Source organism: Capsicum annuum, chromosome 4 (assembly GCF_002878395.1).
Source record: "Capsicum annuum cultivar UCD-10X-F1 chromosome 4, UCD10Xv1.1, whole genome shotgun sequence".
In the NCBI taxonomy this organism is placed as follows: Eukaryota; Viridiplantae; Streptophyta; class Magnoliopsida; order Solanales; family Solanaceae; genus Capsicum; species Capsicum annuum.
In genome coordinates this window covers 19260211-19272125 of record NC_061114.1, presented here as the reverse complement: position 1 = coordinate 19272125, position 11915 = coordinate 19260211, and positions in this window count along the sequence as shown.

The window sequence follows — 11915 nt, the reverse complement described above, 5'->3', positions numbered from 1 at the left end:
CTGACCTTTTACTCTTTGTGCTAGTAGAATAAGTAGAACTGAAGTTAAGTCTGATTTAAATCATGTAGGCTAAGTATAAAAGGACTCACCTTTGTATCTATAAACTAAAAGATAAAATATCTTATCTAATGTATTATGTAAAATAATATCTGAGTAAAATTTTGAGCCATTTCACTTAGTTTCTAAAAGCTTTTCTGTTATTCTAGACTGTCATTCTTTTCTGTTAAGCTATATGAAGGTTCTTATAAACAACATAAACCACATGAGATATCATGGACTCCAACGTCTAGTTCTCCTAAGGGAAAAACCTCACGTTGGGGAAAGGTTTCGTACTCTTGCCAGGGAGTATAACCTGCGCTAAGTAATCATATCTGTAACTGTCATCCATATAAATAAGAATAATATTAATTTGTACCTTGTTGGCACATAGTTCTGGGAATGTAGGAAGCACTAAATCACACTTCCCACTCAGTGCTAAACACTACTCTGTTTAATCTGTATGCTCATTCTGTAGGAAATGCACTTTAAAACTATCATAAGGGTTTGTAATGAAAATTAGTTAAGCATTTGTTGATTTAAAACTGTAATCAAAGCTGTAATCAATACTGTAAAGTGGATTCCATATCTTCGCTGAGGATCAAAAGATCAAATCTTTTTAAAAACTGAATATGAACTAATCATAGGGTGCTTAAAAGCATAATCTCATTAAAATATCAATATTCCAACTAGGGGCTTAAAACCCATACTTTAACTCATGTCAAATCATCACCATGTTCATGGTTGATAAATAACATCTTGAAATTTCTTCAACAATTCTAGTTAAGACAATGCAATTTAATTCTCAATATATGTAAAACAAGCCAAACGTATGGGCACGTAAAAATAGAGATACAATTCATCATTCAAGTCACTTGTACCATCAGAATTTTCAAATAATAATAATTGGGTAGGAATCCAAAATTGAAATTCACATGAATTCATATAAAATCATATAAATTCATAATTTAAAACTAGTTTTGTGCACAAGAATGAAAGAATTATTCTTGTTCATAACCCCATATATCTTAATTGATGAAATAGATGAAGAAGGTTGAATTTGAACTCCTATTTGCGCTCTTGAAGATTGTTTCTTAAATTTCTTGATTTGGGAACCTTGAATTTTGGATTATCTTGGAAAAAGAAGGGTGAAATTTGGATTTCTTGAAGTTTGAAATTGAAGCTTTAAGGTTTTCTTAGAGAGAAAATTGATGAATAATGAGTATAAGATGCTTAGAATAGATTTAATCTTCTATTTGACACGATTTGGGGGCTTGGGAAAAGACTAAAATACCCTTGGATTTTAAAATACGAAACTGGAACACCGAATGAGACCTTACCATAATGCGCCAAATGGGCCATCATTGTAATGCCCCAAAAATGGGTCCCGAGATGTCACATGGTGCCCAACACTATGAGTATCTCAAGCTAACCCTGTAAGACTTCTACTAAATCCTGAACTTAAATTAAAGAAATTAAGCAAGCAATAATATTGAAATACCAAATCTATCTGAGCTAAATTGGAATTAACTGAATATAATATCTGAAAATATTTAAAACTTGAGAGTCTGATCAATCAATACTAAACATTTAAATTATAACTAGCAGTATGACAAGCCTCTACTACTAAGAACTAGAGAGCCTCTAGGATAGACCCCTAACTGACTCAAACCGACTGATTATAACTAATCAAGCTACTGAAATAATGTAACGTATCAAAAATAGGTCCCAAGATGTCACATGGTGCTCGAGACTACGAGTAGTCTCAAGCTAACTCTGTAAGCCTGCTACTAATTCTGCAACTCATATTGAAGTTATTTAAGCAAGTAGAAATACTAAAATACTTAATTCTATTTGAACTAAACTGAGATTAGCTGAAGACAATATCTGAAAACATTTGAGCTAACATGTCTGAACAGCTAATACTGGACGTTCGAATCATAACTAGCAATTCGACAAGCCTCTACTACTAAGAAATAGAGAGCCATTGGGACAGACCCATAACTAAATTGAACTAAACTGAAAATGACTAATAAATACTACGAAAGCTAAAAATCAGAATAAATAGGTCCTCGAACCATGAGGACTCACCAATTGTCGGGAGGTAGATAGAGATGCCCGAAATCACTTATGCTGCTGACAGTGAGTACTTGAACCTACATTATTAAATAATATAGCACATAGACATATATGTCGATCAGTACTTTAACGATTTACTGAACATATAGGGGTGAATGCATAAGTAAAATAATATATCTACATTTATCAAAATTTATAAATAGTGCATGCTGTATGTAATGACCCACACAGGCTTTAATACTGAAAGCTAGAAATCAGCAATCATAAGAAACAAAATATACTGTGTAAATCTGGTGAGCCATTACATTAAATTCTAAAATCTGAACTGTTATTATATTTTAGGAATTAGTCTAAAGAAAAATTCTTTCAAAAGCTTTACTATTATTCTTTACTAGTACGGAATTCTTTTAAAAGCTGTTTTGCAAGGGAGGTTCTTCTAATCGACATACACTATGTGAGCTATCATAATCTCCAACATCTAGTTGCCCGAAGGGGAAAACCTCATGCTGGGGAGAGGTGTCATACTCTTGCCAGGGAGTGTAACCTAAGCAAAGTGATCACATCTGTAACTGTCATTCATATAGAAATGGAATTTATCTGAAATTGTACCTACATTGTCCTATTAGTTATAAAAAAAGTAGGATGCTCTAAACCCACACTTCTCGCTCGGTGCTAAATACTACTCCCTTTAAACTGTATGCTCATTCTTTAGGAAATCCACTTAAAATGTCATAATGATTCATACTGAAAGCTAATTGTACATCTGCTTGTTTGAAACTAAAATTTAAGCTATAAGTGGATTCCATATCTTTAGCTAAAGATCAAAAGATCAAATCCTTTTTTCAAAACTAATCATAAACATATCATGGGATGCTTAAGAGCATAATTTCTTGGATTATCAATATTGAAGCTAGGGCTTGATAACCCATATTTCAAACTCAAGGCAAATAATCATGAATCATAGTCAATAGCCAAAACCATAGGGTTTTTGCACAATTCTAGTCATAATAATGCAATTCAATTCCTAATATATGTAAAACAAGCCAAATGCATGGAGATGTAAAAATAAAGATGCAAATCATCATTCAAATCTCTTTTCATATCATAATCTTCAATAATAATCATTGGGTATAAAATCTAAATTGAAATTCATATAATTTCATATAAAATCATGTAAATTTTGTAGATAAAAAACTAGTTTTGGGCACACAGATGAATGAATTATCCTTGTTCAAAACTTCACATACCTTGATTGATGAATTAGATGAAGAAGCTTGACTTTGAGTTTCTATTTGTGCTCTTGAAGATAGTTTCTTGGAGCTCTTGAAAGGGAATCCTTGAATTTTGGGTTATCTTGGAAAAAGAATGATGGAAATTGGATTTCTCGAGGTTTAAGATTAGAAGTTATAGGATTTCTTTGAGAGCAAATTGAAGAAAAGATAGTATATTATGCTTAGAATGGGTTTAATTTTGTGTATTCACAATTTGGGGGCTTGGGAAATAAAATGCCCGAAAAACAGGGCTTGAGATATCACACGGTGCTCAAGACTACAATTAGTCTCAAACTAACCATGTAAGCCTTCTACTAGGTGTGGAACTCATATTAAAGTAAATTAATCAAGAAATAATACTGAATTATGTCCAAACTGAGCAAAAATAAACAGAATGTACTGTTTGAATAACTAATACTATAAGTTTGAATAATAGTTAGTAGTCCGGTAAGCCTCTACTACTACGAAACTAGAGAGCCATTGGGACAAACCCCCAACTGACTCGAACTAAACTGAAAGAAACTAATCAAATGCTATGAAAGCTAAGCCCTCGAATCATGAGGACTCATCAACTGTCAGAATGTAAATAGAGATGCCAAAAATCGCTCATGTTGATGAGACTGAGCACCTGAACCTACATTATTAAACAATGTATCATATAGAAATATATGTGGATCAGTACTTTGAGGATGTACTGAGCATGTAGGGGTGAATGCATACGTAAAAGTAATATATCAATTTTATCAAAATGCATAGAATATGAATGCTGTATGTAATCACTCACATTGCTGGAATAACTGAAAACTGAAAATAATAGATTATAAACAATAAAACATACTTTATAAAACTAGTGAGCCATCATATCTCAAGTCTAAAAAATGAACTGTTATTTGTCATTCTTCTCTATTAGACTATAGAAAATTATAGTAATAGATTTTCTATTAGGTAGGTTTTTCTAACCGACATAAACCATGTGAGATATCATGGAGTCCAACGTCTTGTTCCCCTTAGGGGAAAACCTCACGTTAAGGAGAGGTGTCATACTCTTGACAGGGAGTTTAACCAGAGCTAAGTGATCACATATGTAACTGTCATTTATATAGAAATGGGACTACTAAATCTGTACCTTCGTTGGCTTGTAGTTCTAGGAAAGTAGGATGTGCTAAACCCACACTTCCTTCTCGGTGCTAAATACTACTCCTTTTAATCTGTATGCGCATTCTGTAGGAAGTCCACTTTTAAAAACTATTATAAGGGTTTATAGTGAAAAACCTATTGTGAATCTGTTTACTATAAATTGTAGTTAAAACTGAAAAATGGATTCCATATCTAAACTGAGATCAAAAGATCGAGTCTTCATCAAAATCTGAAAATAACTAGTAATGGCATGCTCAAAGCATTGTCATTCTTGAAATATCAATATTCAACTAGGGTTTAGTAACCCATGTATCAGTTTCATGTCAAATCATCATAAAGTTCACACTTGATAATTAAAATATTCATAATTCAACTCAAAATATGGAAAACATAGTCACAAGCATGAATTTACGAAAGTAGACATGCAATTCAACATCCAGATCGCTTGTACTCTCATAATATTCAAATAGCAATATTTAGGTATGAACCCAAAATTGAACTTCATGTAAATTTGTAATTAAAAACTAGTTTTGGGTACAGGGATGAAAGATTTATCCTTGTTCAAAACCGCACATACCTTAATCGATGAACAAATGAAGAAACTTGAATTTGAATTCCAATTTGTGCATTTGAAGATGATTTCTTGAATGCCTTGTATTGGAAATCTTGAATATTGGGTTACTTAGGAAAAAGAATGGTGGAATTTAGATTTCTTGGGGATTAAGTTTTGAGGTTCTAGTGTTTCTTTGAGAGAGAATTGATGAAATAGGAGCATATAATGCTTAGAATGGGTTTAATCCCATGTTTTTCACGAATTGGGGATTGGAAAAATAAATAGAATTCCCTTTGTAAAAATTACTCGGAATTGGAAAAATCTCGATTTTTGGCCCCATCACGACGCGGTGCTTTGTGCGGTGGCATACTATATAAGGGACAATCCTAGTTTTGACCACCACTGTGATGTTGTACATTTGCAATGGGCTTACTGGTAAGGGAAAAATGCCATTTTGGCCTTTCGCGCAATGCGGTGAAATCACATCCGGCTAACTCGATAAGGGACGAGTCCTATTTCGCACCTTACCGCGAGGCAGTCCCTTTCTGATTTAGGATTTTGGCACGATAGAGGCCAATTGTGGTGATTCAATGGTTAAGAGACGAATAGGAATTGAACTTCACCGTGACATGGGCTAATCACGGTGTCTTACTAAAAATTGGACAATTGCTAATTTGTCCTTCACCGCAACACAATGCTTATTGTGGTGCCATAATATTTTAACTAAAATTGCCATAATTTCTCATACGAGTATCAGATTAAGGCAAAATTGTTATCGTTGATAATTCTACACGTATCAAGAGTTATTCACTTTTGAAGTTGACCCTTGACACACTAGGGGATAAATGAGCTAGGAAAAGAATGGTGTATTACAGGAAAATACTAAATTATCCTTTAAAATCAAGTTCGAAAATTGGAAGCCCAATTTTGGCACTCGACGCGACGCGATGCTTATCACGGTGCCATATTGGAAAAAGGACAAACGTAATTTTACCCTTTGGTGCAATGCTGTGCTTATCACGTTGGGCTACTTGTTAAGGGATGAGTCCTATTTTGTCCATCACCGTGACGCAGTGAAATCGCGTTGCCTCATTGGATAAGGGACGAGTGTGAAAATGCACTCCATTGTGATACACTACACACTTCACCGCGATTCTTGGTGCAACATAGGCCAATTGCGGTGAGTTATTGGAAAGGGACAATTTCCATTTTGGCCATCACTGCGACAGGGCATTATCGCGGTGAGCCACCTCCTTTTACTAAAAAGGCCTTAACTTCTCACCTGGGTATCGAATTAATGCAAAATTGGTATCGTTGGAAAGATAATTCAATTATCTACCTGTTGGTGGATCATGAGCTCAAAAATTCTTAATGAAATGAAATATAAGCTCATTTGAAGTTGACTATGACAACATACTTCTCAAGAACTCAATCAGTACGAGGTATTTTGATTCGTCTAATAGCTAGGAGTTACTTAGAGACTTAATATACATCAAATTCACTTATAAAACCACCAAAACACTGAAATTTATGTCTCATGATCTTTAAGAAGGGTTCTAATAGTGATTTGGATTTTTGGCGTATTACAATATCTCCCTCTTGGGAATATTTGTACTAGAATGAGTCTAAATAAGTTGATATATTGAAGAGCTGAGACTATAAACTGGCATGCACAACTGAAGTATGACTAAACTGATTTATAAATGCAAGAATTATCGAGTAAATGCCTATGTAAGCCTGAAACTTAGAATGAAATAAGATGATCTGAGGAAACTTGTTATCTTAAAATAAACCTGAATTTATGGTAAAAAAGAGAGGGTGCTTGGTCCGCATATCTGCTTCTTCTTCCCAAGTGGCTCCCTCAACAGATTTTTTTGCCAAAGAACTTTGACTAAGGAAACTTCTTTTTTCCTTAGTCTATGAATCTGATGATCAAGGATATCAACTTGAATCACTTCATAAGAGAGGTTATTGTGAATATCTGTGCTTTCAAAGGGTACTACAACCGCTGGATCACCAATACACTAATTTAACAAGAATACATGGAACACGGGGTGAACGGCTGACAAGTCTGTAGGTAATTCAAGCTCGTAAGCTACCTTCCCAGCACGACTTAATATCCTATAGGTGCCAACATAGCCGGCACTAAGTCACCGACTTCAAACTCAAGATCTCTCCTCCTCACATCTGCATATGATTTCTGGAAACTCTAAGCTATTTTCAACCTTTCTCGAATCAATTGTACTTTCTCCATAGCTCCTAACACCATATCTAGCCCAATTAATTTGGCCTAACCCACTTTAAACCAACCGATAGGTGACCTACATATTCTTCTATAAAGAGCCTCAAACAGGTCCATTTGAATGCTAGCATAGTAACTATTATTCTAGGTGAACTCAATCAGTGAGAAATACTCATCCTAAGTACCCTTGAAATCAAGCACACATGCCCTCAACATATCTTCTAGAGTCTAAATGGTCCTCTCTGCCTTACCATCTGTGTGCGGATGAAAAGCTGAACTAAGATAAACTTGGGTACCAAGACCCTTATGAAAGGCTTTTCAAAAGTAAGAGGTAAACTAAGTACCCCTATCTTAAATGATAGACGAAGAAACTCAATGAAATCTAACGAAATCTCTAATATACAGCTTAGAATAATCTTCAACTGAGTAGGATATATGAACTGGAAAAAAATGGGATGATTTGGTCAACCTATCTACAATAACCCATATCAAATCATGCCGATGACGCGAACAGGGTAACCCAGTTATAAAATCTATATTCACCTCTTCCTACTTCCAAGTAGGGATACTAAATTTCTGTAGGGTGACACCAGGCCTTTGGTGATCTTTCTTAAACTATTGGCAAACTGAACATTTGGCTATGAACTCAGTAATATCTTTCTTCATACCATTCCACTAATAGACTTCTCGTGAATCTCGGTACATATTAGTAACACCAGGGTGAATGCAGTAATATGTATCATGCACTTTAGCCATTATCTGTGATCTCAAACTATAAACGTACAACACACATAATCTACTTTATTATCTAAACATACCATCTCCCCATTTAGAGAAAACCTCTACCTTCTGATCTCTGTCCAACTCCTTTAACTTTACCAAAATGGGATCCTTGTAATATTTCTCCTTTACCTTGGAAACTAAAAAAGATTCTGCACTATTTTGGACCCAAAAATTACACTCAATCGAATTAACAAAACGAACACCCAATCTATGCAATTGATGAACTTCTCAGACTAGGTCCTTCTTATCACTCTCTACATGATAAACACTACCAATAGACAGTTCACTAAGGGCATCTTGCACTATATTAGCCTTGCCCTAGTGAGACAAAACACTTATGTTGTATTCTTTCAATAACTCTAACTACCTTCTCTGGTGTAGATTCAACTCTCTCTGCGTTAACACATACTGTAGACTTTTATGGTCCGTAAGCACATCAACATGCATCCCATAAAGATAGTGCCTCCAGATTTTTAAAGCAAACACAACAACAGCTAATTCAAGATCATGCATAGGATAATTATTTTCGCGAGTCTTAAGTTGTCTAGAGGCATAGGCTATGACCTTACCACTCTGCATCAAAGCATAACCCAAACTGAGTTTAGAGTTATCATAATAGATAATAAATCCATCTGTACCATTAGGTAATGCTAAGACTGGGGCTAAAGTGAGTCGAGCCTCCAACTCCTGAAAACTCTTCTCACAAGAATCTGATCACTGAACTTAACCTTCTTTTGAGTTTATTTGGTCATGGGAGATGCAATTGATGAAAACCCCTTAACAAACCTTCTATAATAGCCAGCTAAACCCAAGAGACTTATGATGTCTTACAAAGAAATGGATCTAGACCAGTTTCTTACTGCTTTGGTCTTTTGGGGATCAACTCTAATATCATCACTGGAAATAATATGACCGAGGAAAGCTACTGACCTTAGCCAAAATTCACACTTGTTAAATTTGGCGAACAACTGGTGATCTCTAAGAGTTTGCAATACAATTCTAAGATGATCTGCATGGCATCTTTACTACGGGAATAGACAAGGATATCATCGATAAAAATTATGACAAACATGTCAAGGTGTATTTGAACACTCAGTTCATCAAGTCCATGAAGGGTGCTGGGGTGTTTGTTAGCCTGAAAGACATGACTAGGAATTCAAAATGACCATAACGGGTTCTGAAAGCAGTGTTCGGGATATCACATTCCTTACTCTAAGATGATGATAGACGAATCTAAGGTCTAATTTGGAGAGATAACTGGCACCTTAGAGTTGATCAAATAAGTCATCAATTCTAGGAGAGGATATATGTTTTTAACCATGACTTTTTTCAGCTGACGATAGTCAATTCACCTTCACAGAGAGCATCTTTCTTATGCACGAGTAGGATGGGAGTGCCCTATAGAGAAATACTGGGTCTTATGAAACCCTTATCTAGTAGGTCCTTGGTTGCTCATTCAACTCTTTAAGCTCGGTGGGAGCCATATGATATGGAGGAATAAAAATGGGCTGAGTATTAGAAAAAGATCAATTCTGAATTATACTTCCCTATTAGGAGGTACCCCTAGCAACTCCTCGGGAAAAACTTCTAGAAACTCATTTACTACCCAAACTGACTGAACGATTGGAGCTTTAGACTTAGCGTCTTTTACTCAAACTAAATGATAGATGTACCCTTTTGATATTAACTATCTAGCTTTAAGATAGGATATGAAATGACTCTTGGGAGACACTAAATTACCCTCTCACTCAAAGACTGTCTCATCTGGAAGATAAAACTTCACCACTCAGGTGCGACAATCTATAGATGCATAATAGGAATGAATCCAATCCATGCCTAGAATAAGGTCAAAGTTGACCATGGGTAATTCTATTATTTCTGCTAACATGATCTTATGAAGGACAGTGATATGACACTTTCTATAATCTGTTTGGCAATAACTGACTCACCCCCTGGGTAGAAACTGAGAAGGGATTAGAAAGTTTTTTAATTTACTCAAAAATTTACCGAAACCAATGGAGTCACATAAGAGAGGTTTGGCCTTGGGTATAACAACACATAAACATCAAAATGAAAGACATGAAGCATATTGATAACAATATTTAGTGAACTCTCCTGCTCCTAGATGGATGGTAAAGCATAGAATCGATTCTAGCGCAGAGCCCTACTAGTACTGGATTATGCGCCCTAGGAGGGGCTGGGAAACCTAGAGTAGCTGGTGCACTAGTAGCCTAAGTTTGGGGATGAACATCTCGACTTTCTTTCTTGCTTAGCATACGGGCATTCTTTGATTTCATAACCCAATTTACCACATCCAAAATAACCTTTCTGACCCGGTAAACACTCACTAAGATGATTTTTACCATATCTAGCACATGCAGGATAATTGGGCCTTGTACCTATACTTTTATGATACCTAGATATAGAAGTCCTACCCCACTTATCCTTCTTGGTTCTGGGTACAGGAGCACTAGCTGAAGATGGCCCCAACAAAGATGGGAGACTCTGAAACTGCGAATGATTTTCCCCTATAAATTTGGATTGACCATACTCAAATTGCCCAGTTCAAGCCTTCTTATTTCCTATATCTCTTCCTTTCAATATTTCTTCCTTAATATGTTTGGAATGAGTCAGCAACCCAGTAAGATCCATATTCCTAATAAGCATGGAAGTCCTATAGTCCTTGACTACTAAACCAGATACTCCAGTAACAAACTTACTCGATCTTGGGATAACTATCAAATTAAAAGCATACTTAGACAACTGATTGAACTTAAGGTAGTACTGTTTTACTGTCATCAAGCCCTACCTCAGGTTCATAAACTCTTCAGTCTTTTCTTCTCGTAACTCACACAGAAAGAACCTATCTAGAAACACATCCTGAAATACCTGCAAACTCATGAGAGTTGTATTTTCACCCATACCAATATTCCACATGACCACACAATCATAAGCAATATCCTCAACCAATAAGAATCCAATTCCATAATATCCTCTTCAGTAACATGCATAACTTAGGTGATCTTTTTCACCTTATCAAGATAAAACTGTAGGTCCTCACCTTCCTTTGACCCAAAGAATTCAGGCAGATTCATCCTCATAAAGTCACAATGTTTGGCTACAGTTAAATCACCCCCTTGCTGATGCAGGACTATATCCTATTTGTTGGCCTGAATGTTAGTAGTTACATATTGGGCCAATGCCTGAAAGGCAATCCAAATTTCAGCATGAGACACATTCTCATTCATAGGATCAATAGGCTGGGGTGGCTGGTTATCATTTTTGAAGGCATTAGCTTTGTGAGGAGAGATGTTCTATTATTAAAGAGCATGGGTTAAAAGTAGAGAGAAATTACTATAAGCACTATGGATAATAAAAGAAAAAGATGATTTCCTAAAATGTCCTATAGCTTCGTGCTTATAAATGTGGCGTGCTTCAAACCCATGATCAAGACTCTATGTAAGATGACTTTTTTGACTCCCTAGGAATCTTTAAACCTTAGGATATGATACCAAGTTTGTAACGCCCCAAAAATGGGTCCCGAGATATTACACGATGCTCTAGACTATGAGTAGTCTCGAGCTAACCCTGTAAGCCCGCTACTAAGTCTGCAACTCATATTGAAGTAATTTAAGCAAGTAGAAATACTAAAATACTAAATTTTGTCTAAACTAAATTGAGATTAGCTGAACACAATACTTGAAAATGTTTGAGCTAACAAGTCTAAACAACCAATAAGCTTCTAATACTAAGAACTAGAGAGCCATTGGGACGGACCCCCAACTAACTAAAACTAAACTAAAAATGACTAATC